Source organism: Coptis chinensis, chromosome 7 (genome assembly GCF_015680905.1).
Source record: "Coptis chinensis isolate HL-2020 chromosome 7, ASM1568090v1, whole genome shotgun sequence".
In the NCBI taxonomy this organism is placed as follows: domain Eukaryota; kingdom Viridiplantae; phylum Streptophyta; class Magnoliopsida; order Ranunculales; family Ranunculaceae; genus Coptis; species Coptis chinensis.
Genome location: NC_141462.1, coordinates 30,389,228 through 30,404,060, shown reverse-complemented (window position 1 = coordinate 30,404,060; position 14,833 = coordinate 30,389,228). Strand labels below are relative to the sequence as shown.

The 14,833-nt window shown below is 37.8% G+C and overlaps 1 long non-coding RNA gene across 1 annotated transcript; it reads right to left on the bottom strand.

Moving 5' to 3' along the window:
- Positions 1–4,976: 4,976 nt before the first annotated feature.
- LOC147487078 (uncharacterized) lies at positions 4,977–8,237 on the bottom strand. The gene is made up of 2 exons (XR_015201002.1): positions 8,121–8,237; positions 4,977–5,173 (listed from the first exon to the last, which is right to left on the bottom strand). It is a non-coding gene; the product is annotated as an uncharacterized LOC147487078 (long non-coding RNA).
- Positions 8,238–14,833: the final 6,596 nt, after the last annotated feature.

Below are 14,833 nucleotides of genomic sequence, written 5' to 3'. Positions count from 1 at the left end.
GGCAGGTACCATCCACATCTATTAACCCGTCTTCAGATGTCTGGATAGTCTACACAGACGGTTCACATAACAAGTTTGGATCCGGGCTCGGGTGTGTTTTTATTAAACCTGGTGATTCAGTAATTGAGCGCTCAGTTTGTTTCGATTTCAAAGCATTTAACAATGCAGCAGAATATGAAGCAGTCCTTTATGCCATGCGTACCACTTTAGAATTTAAAGTTCGAAAGCTTCAGGTTTTTACAGACTTTCGATTAGTGGAAAGTCAATTTGAAGGCTCTTTTGTAGCACGGGATGATAAGATGGCAGCATATCTAGACTTAATCCATAGGCTGGCTCATCAATTTGATGTCATTTCAATCATTCAAAGACCTCGAAACGACATTAGACATGCAGATGCCTTAACATATCTCTCTGCAGCAATCGCTATTGATGGCCCAAGAAACGTCAGCATTAACTTCCAGCAAGACCCAAGTATTGACTTGTCAGTTGAGCAGCTCACTGACATATACATTAACGCATGCTGTTTTTTCACTGCTTCTTCAGAGCCATCACCTTCAAGTATTCATGTTGTAAACACCAGAAAAAGAAAGTATGACAATGATGATGTTTTGTTGCCTAACAAATTCAACATTGACTCCCTACTAGATGGAGGAATGTGTACTGAAAGACATGACACAGAAATTGTTCAAGGTGACCAGAATGTCGACAAATCAACAGAGGAGCCACACGTCTTTAATCTACTTATGTTAGAAGCACCAACTGAAGACTGGTGAACCCCATTAATTACCTTTCTGAGCAACGACATCATCCCTTCAAACCCCAAACTCACAGAAACGGTCAAGCGAGACGCTTGGAAATTTGTAATAGTATCTTCGTCTAATGGTGTTCTACAATTGTATAGAAAAGGACATCCCTTGTCTCCCATGCTTAGATGCCTCACCAAAACATAAGGTCTACTTGTGTTACAAGAAATTCATGCAGGCATTTGTGGCAATCACGCCGCTGGTCGAAATTTAGCTTATTAAGCAATGACACAGGGATATTGGTGGCCTCATAGATGCCAAACATATTTCTTAGACATGCATTCCTTGTCAGAAGCACTACAACATAGGCACTCTACCTGCCACAGAATTACATCCAATTTTTTCTCCATGGCCATTTGCAAAGTGGGGTTTAGACATCATCGGCCCTTTCCCTAAAGCTCCAGGGAGTGTGCGTTTCTTGTTGGTTGCTACAGATTACTTTACTAAATGGGCGGAAGTATAACCCTTAGTGCATATTCAAGCTTCTGATGTCAAGCGCTTTTTGTGGAAAGATATAGTTTGTCATTTTGGCATCCCTGCTGAGTTAATATCTGATAATGGCAAGCAGTTCGATGCAATCGAAATACACAATTTCTTCCCCAGTCTCCATATCCAGCATAATTTTTCTACTCCATATCACCCTCAAGCTAACGGACAAGCTGAAGCAACAAACAAGTCTATCCTAGCTATCATTAAACATCGTCTAGAACAAGCTAAAGGGAAATGAACAAGAGAACTACCAGTCGTACTTTGGGCATACATAACCACTCCAAAACGCTTAACCGGTTTGTCCCCATTTAACTTGGCTTATGGTGCAGACGCAGTCTTACCTACTGAAATATTTGCTGAGATGACTCGCACCGCTGCAATAAAAGCTGGTTGTAATGACAAAATGGTGGCTCACTCTAAAGCCAATTTAGATGAAATTCTCAAAGAAAGTATAGCTCGTCTACTACACTACCAGGTTTCAATGAAAAGATAGTATGACAAGAAATTGTGCTTAAAAGTTTTCCAAAAAGGAGATTGGGTGTTATGCAGAAAACCTAAAATCATCTACATGGGGAAGCTATGTGAAAATTGGGAAGGACCGTTTGTGGTTGATCACCCTGCCTCGAAAGGATCATATTTCCTTCGCACCATTTCGGGAACACCTTTCCCAAAACCATGGAATGCACTCCATCTTAGGCGTTTTTATCGTTAGGTTCTGTTTGGTACTTACCATATCAATAAATTAATTGTTTCCTTTTCTAGTTTTCATGGTTCATTGGAAAATGTCACCGAACATCTTTTCATGTTTGTTCCACATATCAATGCTTAATAAAAGTTCATTTGTTAGCATTTATTTCGCTCATCGCTTACACTTCGGGGTATACATTATTAATATTATTTTTATTATCAGAGTTTGCATTTGCGATACCAAACTCTATGCATTCAAAGTCATGGAGTTTGCGTTTGTGATACCAAACTCTGTGCATTCAAAGTCATGGAGTTTGCGTTTGCGATACCAAACTCTGTGCATTCAAAGTCATGGAGCTTGTGTTTGCGATACCAAACTCTATGCATTCCAAGACATGGAGTTTGCATTTGCAATACCAAACTCTGTGCATTCAAAGTCATGGAGTTTGGGTTTACAATACCAAACTTTGTGCATTCAAAGTCATGGAGTTTGCGTTTGCGATATCAAACTCTATGCATACAAAGTCATGAAGGTTGCATTTGCGATACCAAACTTTATGCATTCATATCATGGAATATGTATTTGCAGTAACAGATTGTATACATTCAAGCCATGAAATTTGGTATGTGATACCAAAAGATATACAATTAACGCCATAAACAGGTTAACATTTCAATGTTTATGCTTGAGTCAATTATAAAAGTTGTATGAGCACTACGTATTCTATTTACTGATTTAAACAAATCAGTGATAAGATTCCATCTTCGGCATACGTTCAATTGGATATACGCTAAATGACGTCTTAGACTTTTTCAAATACATGATCAGTGGGATATTCCAAGTTAATTGGCTTATTCATATCAATCTCTCAAACAGTAACAACTCTGAGAACCAGTAACCAAAGCCAAAATCACAATAGAAGTAATTTCCATAATTCTAATGTGCTTTTAAACAAGTACGTATATGTTTCTTCAAATAAGGTCTCAAGCAAATGCCTCGAGGATTTTGTTATGAATCTCAAATACAGTGGATAATAGACAACACAAATATCCCATGCAAACATTGCATTAAGCAGCCGTTCCCAAGGGATGTAAGCAAAATCTACTAACAATAAATCTAGTATTCTCCTGAGAATGGTAGAATAAAATTGTCACTTCAGTTGAGAATAGGCTAGTGTGACTAGAACTACAAATTTTTTAAAACATAGTCAATGCCATTCTATACAAAACTCGCAACAATTATTTCGTTAAGTGAAAGATGATCAAACCTTTGTAATTAGAGAATGATATGTCAAGTAGCTTCTAAATTTGACAGTACCAATGGAGCTTTCCAATATTATTGCTGGCATTGGTACACTATGCACAAATGCACAATAGTAAGCTTCCTCACAAATATTTGGCAGCGTAAAATCCCAATTAGAATTCTATTCACTCAATCAAACATCTATTCTAAATTGTAGAATTTAATGTCAAATCTTCCCGTCACAATACCCCTTGAATCTTCTGACTACCAAACTTGCGGAAAAACCAATAAGATTCACTCCACTAAAATTATGTTAACTCTAATGTGCTGAAAAACAAACATGGATGAAGCATAACTGCACAATTATAGTCAAAGGCGTTTGGGTTAGGACTTCCAACATTCCACTCCAGCTTGGCATACCTTGAAGTAAGTCTGACAAGTTTCCACAATGGTGAGTTGGTGACAGCAGCTTATATCTATGAAATATTCATTGATTGCCATCAAGAATGAAACCTGAATTCAAGGTCTACTCAAACAAGCATTCCGCAAGACATTAAACTGTACTTGTTCTCATACATTGTACAAGTTAGAATTCTTACACAAATACATACTGCGGAATGTTTAGTATCTCAGTAATGGTATATGCTTACTGCATACTACAGAAGATTTCTTTTGTTTTTCAAGGTATCTGCTTTTATATTTTCTGACCTAAAGCCCACTATCCACCAACGCCCAAAACAGTACAGGCACAATGCTTAGGTGTCACTTTGTTTGGGACTTTGTTCATATTTCACACCCCATCTCGTGCCCTGAGCCTAGAGAAATTCAATGTCCGCACTCGGTCTTGCATTGCGATTGGCACTCGGTCATTTTGGACTTTAGAGCAAGGTTGGTTACCAACAGCCAGGCTATTTTTTCAGGACCGTTGTTGCAATAACATTCCTGATATATGAGTATCCACACGAGGTATAGACTATAGACGCTACATGCTACACAACCTGGGAAGGAGCCCATGTATCATTTGTCATGGTTAAATTGTTTGGTGCATACGGTTCATTACTCCTATATATAGATGTCTCGAAGTCAACACAGTAAACATAACTTAAATACTTATTCAGCTCATTACAAGGGTGTCAAGGTGTCAACTTACTCTAGATGTGAGGAACTCCAAAACTATACAGAACATATACGATCTAATCCGGACAAATAAATTATATATTATTGAGATGGAAATCAGCTGGTCTCAGGTAGATGAATAGAGGACTATGACTAAAGTAACTAAAATAAGCAGATCCATTGATATAACGTAACATTATTAAGTCTTGGAGACTTTTGAAGCTCACTAATTATGTTTACATCCCATCACTTCCTACCTCCACCTCTTTACGAGATTTTATTAGATACACCCGGTTAACTACTAATTCTACGACAAATAGATAACAATTTAAGATGATTGTTCATCTTCTTCTTTAGAAGGGGTAGAATCTCCTCCTAAATCATCTTCTAAGCTGAGATCTTCAATGGCGTCTTCTATAGCACTAGGAAGAAGTATACCATCATTCTCTTTTAATGGACGAGAATCATATAGCAAAGTATAATGTTCCAGAGCATTTTTTAGCACATCACGTGTCACACCCCGAATTTCGACAGAATTCGGAAAAACATTATTTGTTCCCGACTCTTCGATCTCCGAGGTGTGACGCACTCTCCACTCTCAAAAACCCATAAACAGTTTAAATATGCGGATAATTAAAAACCAATAAAATTTTTAACTTAAACCAAAGTCCTCTTCATTACAAAAATTTACAAATGAAAATGCAAATAATCTTATCTCAACTGAAAATCTATATCACCTCAAAGGAAAACAAAACATATCCTGAGATGCAACGCTAACGCAGACTACAAGCAGCAACCAATCTTCTTCAACACTAAACCTGTCAAGACTTATCAACTATGTTCATTTAATGAACACACCCGATAAGCAAACATGCAAATCGGGTCAACATTATAAAAATGCTTTGGTGTGAGTAGCTCTAAAATACAACATATTCTTATACAAATATATACACAATCCTTCCGGCGGCTTAGTTCCTTCACCACCTAGGCCCTTTTAACTTTCAACGACTAATACAACATCCTTAAGTACAATAATTAAGGTAGTAGTTCCTCCAATCATTTGAAGCTTTAACTTCCCACTAACCACACAACAAACTATACGTATCATAAATAAGGCATGTAGTTCCTCCATCGAGGCGCCTTAGATTTTAACTAAACAAATAACCAACCAAGCATATTATATCCGTACCGCATTTCATGCTCAAGTACAGAGTGGGTCGTCTCTGCCCAAGTAATTAGTTTGACTCACCCTTCTCCAAAACCATATACAATCATATATTTAAAGGTATATAATTAACCAACATATTACCATAATTATATTAATTAAGACTTTCTTAGCGTGTCCCTAAAATCACGTCGTATCTATGTCTTACCTAGTTTTCCTGGCTACCACAATCGCTACCCAACGCCGAACATGTACATCCACATGCCTCCCCTTATATAATGAACCACTCCGTGCGTAACTACCCTGAGCGGGATGCCGCACACCAGGTAACCCTCACACGGAAGCCATTATGTAAGTACTGCCACTATTTGGCATAAAATATCGCGCGTCTCGTTTGATTTTGAGAACGAAATAATCAAGCTACTATTCGGCTACGCCAGAAGGGCCATTCAGCTTTACTGAAATGCCAGAAGGGCCAATCACATTACTTACGCCCGAAGGCCATTCAGATTCACTGAAACGCCAGAAGGGCCAATCAAATTGCACACACCCACACAGGGCAAATCACATGAGTTGTGGTAGCTAGGTTCTAGGATTTTTGTTACGTAATTTATTCAAATGTCATATATTAATAACTCATAATAATTCCACTATATCACGTGCAGGTCAAATACCTTATTGCACTAAGCCACAATATTTAGAAATATCTTAATTATATCTCATAACCACTTTCATTCTTTCACGTGCCAATATATTATTGCACTACGCCACCATCCCGTGGAAAATATCTACAAATACTCTACTAGCATCTTACCGATAAAATAATGGAGCGGTTATACATTTATTTTTCCACAACTATTGCATTTAATATATATATCCCAACATATTATAAAATGTCACAATATCAACGTCAAATCTTAATTAGATAATGACGACCAAATATATACAAGCTTCCACAGCATTTTAGCATTTGATTTGTCCATACAATTTACGACATAAAATGTAAGCAATTAAACAAATCCGTCCACAATCAAAGCCCAATATATATATGCTTTACACACTACTCACGTCAAATCTTAATGAGATAATGACAAACAACGTTATATAATTTTCGACAATATTTTATTACTATATTTGTCCATATTCTTAAATATGAGAAAAACTGGAAAAAGTCAACAGTCAATGGTCAACGATCAAAGTCAAAGTCAATAGTCAACGGTCAAAGTCAACACATCATTGTCAAAGTCAAACTGTTGTTTCCATGTTCAACAGGTTCAAGGTCATAACCATGGTTCATGGCTAAGGTCAAGGTGCATGGCTCATGGGCTCATGACCAAGGTAATGGTTCGGACGTAACTGGCCAAGCCCAAACCTTAAAACCCGACCCCAAAAGTCTAAACCAACTTATTATTCAACCTGACCCAATTGTGGTCATAAGGACCAACCCACATAAAATTAGAAACCGGCCCAAAGAAAACTAATTAGTTTTGGCCCATACAACTTAAACTAAACCGGCCCAAAAACTTTAAATTAAATTGGTCCACAACTTAAAACAAAACCGGGCCCAACAACTAATAAGCTAAGGCCCAAAAACCGAAACCCATTGGCTTTGGCCCAAAACACAAGATTAATCCGGCCCAACCACTAATTAGTGTTTAGGCCCAAAAACGGAAATCAGAACCGGCCCAACCAAAACACAATTAAAACTGGCCCCCAACAAGAAATAGAACCGGCCTAACATAAAATTAGAGTTTTGGCCCAACCAAACAAAAGGTTTAGGCCCAAAGCCCAACCGAAATAAACTTGTACTAGTGAGATGGGGAGCACTGGATCTCTCCCTCTGTCATCTCCTTCACAGCCACCACCAGCTGCCAAAGTCGGCCACCCCAACCTCTACTCCTCCACCCATTTCATCCTAACGGTTTCAATCCCCATAACAACCCCTACCACTTTAATAAAAGCTAAAACTCCATTCTTAAATTTAAAATCTTCAACCCAAAACTGGATCTGGAAACTTCTCGCCGCCATTAACGGCTTTCTCCAAGCTCCCAACTCCCCCATTTGCATCCCTTACACACTACATTAGCCACCCACCATCGTCCAACCCAACACCACCACAGTTCATTTAATCAAAATCCCCTGGCAATTCTCTGGCCGCCATTAACAACGGTTCAAGCTTCCAACAGCCCAGTAAACCAACAAGCCCAAGTCGATATCCCAACCTCAATCAATCCTCATAATCCAACTAGGACAATAGCCACATAACCCACCAAACAAACAGCAAAAAAAGTAGGCAGCACAAATTCGAGCTCTCGCCTGTTCAAAGCTTGAACAGAGGTTCAACAGCCCACTAACAATTAATTCTAAACTCACTTAATAAGGGAACCCCACAACACAGTAAATATAATCATAACTGTTCAAATAAAAATACTGGACGATTCCTTGCTGTTGGACTCGCGACGCCGCCATTGACGATTTCCGAGTTCCAACAGTTCGCTAATAACTCAAAACAATATACGCATATATAACTAGTTTAATAGTAACGAGACATGACGAAGAAGAATGAACGATAAAATTGTTTCTGTATACCGGTGAAGTAGAAAAATTAACTACTCACATGTATTAACAGCTCCTACGAATTCCTCCGAGTCTGAGTCGTCGCGCTCCACCCTCCAGCAATCCTGCTTTTATCTCTGCCTCCATTTTTATTATTTTTTTTATTCTCTCCAAACCCTATTCTCCAGAACAATACGAATATATACTTGGGTTTGAAACCCAAACCCAACACAGACTAGGGCCCAGAAACCAGGCCCACATATCCCAAATCCAATCCAGCGAATTTTTAAATAAATAAATAATTAATTAATAAATATGTATTTTAAATACGGGCGTTACATCACGCGTTCCATTCAGCAAGTCAACATTCTTCTTAGTTGAAGACTCCAACTGAGCATTTTCAAGCAACACTGTGGAGAGCTTTGGATTCAATGTAGCTAGGGTACCTTTTTCAATGCGCAATTCTCGCGCAATTTTCTTATAATCTGTCTCTTTCACTTTTAATGCTTTCTCCATACCCATTTTTTGTTGCACCAAACAATCTTTTTCATGCTCTAAAGCAGACACTCGTTCTTTTAAAACCGGCAACTCATTACTGACTTTGGCAACCTCAACTGTAGCCTCGTCTTTATTGTTCTGAAGCTTCTCTATCATCAGTGGTGATAGACCCCGTTCTTTTTCTTTACCAAGCATTATCATTGCTTTAGCAAAACTCTCCTTAGCCTTCAAAAATAAATTTATTACTACAATAAACTATGATAAATCCTTTAATTTAAGTGCAATGGAATACTAACCTCTTGCAACTTTTGCATCCCCATATTGCAAAAATTTGAAGTATCACCTATACAAATCAAGTTACCATATTAAATGTTCTATCCAGAAGTGGGCTGCATCAAATGTTTGTTAACGTAATCATCGAGCAGATCAAAGTCAAGAACTTCGGTAGTTCTTAACGCATCTATCATGTTTTTTTCCAGAAAACCAATTAAAGTGGGTGCAGTAGCTTGCATCATTATTGTGGTGTTTACAGCTTGTAAAGGGGCAACAATATCTTGCGTAGAGCTATCAACAATAGCATGAACCTCATTGGCCTGGGAAAGTCTACTCCTTGAAGGCTACAGTTGGGTATCTTCAGTTTCTAAGTTAATTTCTATAACAGGTGAAATAGTAGTTGCTGCATCTTTGCTAGTTGCGACGAGGAATGCTTTAGCAGCACTTTGAGGAGAATTATCTTCAAATGCTTTGGGCTCCACAATATCAATAGAACGGCTTTGTGAGATTGTGGACTCAATGCTACCGCTAATAAAGTTTTCATCAACTTTTTGTTTGTTCCTTCTATCTTCCTCTGCGGATGCCTTAGTTGACACTTCAGGTGTTTTCCAATCTTCCCAATCATCATCTTGCACTTCATTGGTTAGTTTTCGCTTCTTTTGATTTGAGCCCTCCCCAAAATTAAGCGATAATTTCCTTGGCAAGCAGTCACTTCTAAGATTTGTTCCATTACTTATCTGTCAATTGATCTTTGGGAGCAACATATTGCTCTTGATGCGTTTTTGGCCCAGAAAGTTTCTCACGATCATTTTGTCTCTCGCTACGCCAACCCCAATAAGCAACCTCATTAGGCCAAGATAAATCAAGAATGTGTTCCTCACGGTCACTACTAAAATAAAATTGTAAGTTCTCTGCAGCTCGTTTTCCAATCTCAATATTTGGAATAATAGGGCGTTCATCTATAGAGCATCACCAATAAATAATGTCATTTAAACATACAAATATACAACAATGCAAAATCAATAAAACTCAATGTGAGAATTTAATGCTTTCCGTACCTCGTATTTTATTTGGAACGCGTATTCCATGGGGATTCCATGGTCCTCGGAGGAGAAAACAATATTTATCCCAGTCTTTGTAACATTTCGGTAAGCCTTTAAACTTCTTCTCAGTCTTCCAATCCACGGTAAAATATGACGACCCATCTTCCTCAATGTGACGTTGCGGTCGCAGCAAAAGAAACAATTCTTCAAAACCAAAGGGACGCTTGTAGCTTTTTACCAAGGCTTTAGCTCGTGCAAATACCAACCATAGCGGCATCCCAATTTGTATTGGTGCAATCTGCCATAAAGACAATAATCGTGCAGCGTCATAATCTAGCGGGATTGTTAAACCTTGGTCCATTTGCGCACACGTTACGACCATTTCTCCCTCTTCCACAGGATGATTTGTGCTGAAATTTTCAAGTTGCTTGACATCAAAGTTCTTCAGCTGGCAAAGACCCTTAATTCCTTCCGTACCAGTTACGCGAATAATAGATCTTGGCACAGGTGAACGCTCTAACCATCGTCATCGAATAATTTCACCAGTACATGTTACCATCGTCATTCTCGCATCTTCATGGCTACTTCGGACTTTCGCGTCATACTTATTTCCGCTCATAATTACCATATATAACGATCGGGTATGTTACACTTATAAGACATTTTGTTCCTTAAACAAAAGTGAGATTTGTACTCTTACTTAAACAAAAGTGCACGTAACCTTTTATAAAGATAAAGCAAGATATTAGCTACCTCCTGGTAAAATGGGATACGTACTCTTACATCAAGCCTTGAAGTAATCCAGTTTTTCACAGTCCCTATTAATCAAAACACCAATTCCACTTTGATCCAGATTAATCTTTATCTATTTAATAATCAACATATACCAACAGAACAACAAATTAAGTTAGCCGACCCACCCAAACTAATAAACCTTGGGCTTTTCATCACATCAATATGTTTATATGTCAATGATGTTTATTTAGAATACATGGTTGATAAGAGCCCAAAACTGTAGTTTTAACCCCTTAACAATAATACTTTTAGACCAATTATGCGAGTAATAAATAAGAGTTAATGCTGATTACGTGCTTTTATGTATTTCAGGCATTGAAGTTAATTATGTGCAGAAATGTGTCACTTTGGCGAGATAAAGGAGCAAAGGTTGGTTGATAAGAAGTTCTGTGATTAAAGTCCAAGATTCAAGGAGAAAAAGCCTTTGTAAATCCCGGTCAAAGCTGAAAAGTCAAAGTCAACGCAGGCAGAAACAACACACAAAAGTCAGCAGAACTTCTGAAGATCGTATCTTTGGGCTCAGACCTCGGAATTGGGCCTACCTTATGTCAAAACGACTGGCTTGAATCAGCTTTCTAATGGTCCAAGCCTTGACCCAATCAGAGGAGCAGAAGTGGATGAAAAGTCTGTGGAAGTCAAATCCAGCTGAAAAGGCCTATGTGGACTGAAGAAATTGGGTTTGGGGCTCGATTTTCGGTCTGAAACATGGCTCCTCAGCCCATGCATGAAAATGTGGATCTGGTCTCCTCCATTTCAACACACAAGACTTAACTCTTAAGCAATCTTGAGTTTAGGTAGCAAGTAGCCATTAGAGAATAGTTTAGATCTAGATTTAGTCTCCATTTAATTAAATAGTTTTTAATCTTGTTTTAAATTCAGTTATTGAATTATTGTTATTGCTATTCATTAGATCAATAAAGTTAATTAGTTCTTCATAATTTAGTTTCATTTTCCATTAAATTATTGTCGTTTCAATTCATAGATTTAGTTATTTATCATTATTAGTTTCAATTAAATCTTGCATGAGTAGATTTCCATTTAGTAAAAATAAGCAAAGTTATAATCTTTATATCATGTCTTGCTTAAATTTATATATTAATGATAGCATAATGATTCTAGGCTAAACCTCCATTAGAGGGGGTTGAAGAAGCCTTGATGAATCTTGATTTTTGTTTAGCGTAGAATAGTCGTGATTTCCCATTCCATTCTAGAAAACAATTAATTCACCATGAGAATGGATTTGATTGTTTCACATGCTAGATGTTAGTTGGTAGAAATTACCATGAACAACTAGGGATTAGGAAGAACCAATTGTTATGCGAAAGCAATTCACTTTGGATTACGACGATTCTTCGTTAGCAAACTAAGTCGAGTTAAGGAGGAATCAATCCCCCTAATTCCTTATCATAGATTCAATTTAGTATTTCGTAGTTGAATTATCATATCTTGTTAGTTTAATTTGCATTGTAGTATAATTTCGTAAAACTCTCATTAACTTTGGATAGATTGATAATCTTAGGAAACGCGTGAATTCTAAAGAACTAGGAGTGGAACGAATCTTTTACTCCAACTCTATTTCGATAGAATCGAGAGTAGAAATCTTTGATAAACAATCTAGAACAGAAAATAGTTTTAGTTTTACTTGCGTTTGAGTTTCGGTACTTATTCGTAGGTAAAACTATCATTTTATGTTTTATCAAACTATCATTTTACTTTTATCAATGGTCTAAACACTATACCAGTTATTATGGTTCAGTTTCTTTTCCCTATTTTTTCTTTGCCACATCCAATCAATTCCATATGGCAAAGAGGGGGCAATGTACGTACCTCCACATTCGTACCCTGGCTAACAAATTCATTAGGGACTTAGTATTTACATTAAGTCTAAGTGACCGATCCTCGGTTACCTGGACGGCTCACAATTCCAGTTAGCCACTTGGATGGCTCACATGTCCACTTAGCCACTTAGACGACTCACAGCTCTAGTTAGCCCCTTGGACGGCTCACATGTGAAGTAGACATATGGACGGCCCAGTCAGTCACCTGATCCGGTCACATGTTCAGTTAACCAGTCCTATCTAGTAAGAGTCCTTGTGCTCTCAGGACTCTTATTTTCTATTTCTATAAATAGGACTCTTCACTTAACAAAGAACTGCGTTTTGGAGACTTGATTCTGGAAATATATTCTAGATACGTAGGCAACCATTAAAGGCACAGTCTCACTCTTCATACGACATCTTCCCTTGCAGATTCAATAGTTTGTCTGGGTGAATTCTTACCTAAACAGAAGTCTTGAGGAAACCATCTATATGAAGCAACCAGAAGGATTCATTGAAAAAGGTCAAGAGCATCTTGTTTGTATAAGAAATTTGATGGAAATGTAGTGGTATTTCTTGTACTTTATGTAGATGACATCTTACTCATTGGAAATAGTGTGAAAGTGTTGTCAGACATAAGGGTATGGTTATCAAAACAATTTGATATGAAGGACTTGGAAGAAGCGGGTCACATCCTTGGGATCAAAATTATAAGAGATCGCAAGAAAAGGATGTTGTGCTTATCTCATGCTACCTGTATTGATACTGTCTTGACTCGTTTTAACATGCAAAACTCCAAGAAAGGTTTCTTGCCTTTCAGGCATGGAGTTCCTCTATCAAAGGATATGTGTCCCAAGACACCAAAAGAGATAGAAGACATGAAAGCGGTTCCTTATGCTTCGGCTGTAGGAAGCTTAATGTACGACATGCTATGCATGAGGCCAGACATCTGCTTTGCCGTTGGCATGGTTAGCAGATATCAAAAGAACCCAGGACAAGGGCACTGGACTGCGGTAAAACATATTCTGAAGTACCTGAAAAGGACTAAGGATTATATGTTAGTATACCATGCAGATAGTTTGGTTCCCTTAGGGTATACAGATTCTGATTTTCAGTCAGATAGGGACAAGAGTAAGTTTACTTCAGGTTGTGTGTTTACCTTGTGAGGTGGAGCCATAGTATGGAGGAGTGTCAAGCAGAAATGCATGTCTGACTCCACCATGGAAGCTGAATATGTGGCAGCCACTGAGGTAGCCAAAGAGTCAGTTTGGCTCTGGAACTTCTTGTAAGCAAGTAAACACATTGAGAGCAAGTACCACCTGATACGATCAATCATAAAAAGAGGAGATGTTACTATTACCAAGATACCATCAAAAGATAACCTAGCTGACCCCTTTACAAAGAGCTTAATGGCTAAGTCTTTTGACAGGCATGTTGAGGGGAAGGGAATCAGATGCTTGGCAGCATAGCTTTAAGTATAAGTAGGAGATTTGTTAGTAGTATACTAAAAAGCAATGCTTTGAGTATAAGTGGGAGATTGATAGGGTTATATACTAAAAGCATTACTTTTGTAATAACTCTAATTCTTTATATTTTGAATGAGAATCATATGGGCAAATATTATGCATATTATATATGTTATTATATGCATGCGTCTAATACTTTATGTTGTAGATGATATGGTGTGTGGCGACACACAGAAAATCATATCATCAGTACCTTATAAAGTATAAGTAAACGTTCACATCCTAGATTGATTTGGACAAACTATTGGTACGGTTGTAGTATAATCTGGTATTAGTCTATCTTGACTACAGGATTAAACTAGTACACTTTGTGTGTATTGAACAGGACCAAGTGATGTTGTTTCTCTTTATACTAACTATATAAGAGAACAAACACCTCTGTTATTATGGATGCTTGTCTTCTTAATCCGGATATAATAACGGGCACTTACGTGCATTGTATATTGCTTTAAATCATCAATGAGTGAGATTCATTTGTGAATCAATAAACTCGATAGATTGGGTAATGACATTGTATGTAAGGTGTGTTGTTGATTATAGAAGGAATCCGTGACCCGCAGGAAGTCGGGTTGATGATGTCCCCTTGAGGAGCTCATAAGAATTTTCATGTAAACCCTGCAGGTGGATTTAATCCGACATGACAATGAGGTTGAGTGGTACTACTCAAGGGCATAAGAAGTTGATTAATGTAGTTGTCAGTAACTTGACTTTATCAATGAGCATTCAATATATTAAACACGGGAAGATCATCAAGCATATAATATGGAGCCTATAAACGTAACACATAATTTGGGATTAGGGCGGTAGTGTAACAATGGCCTT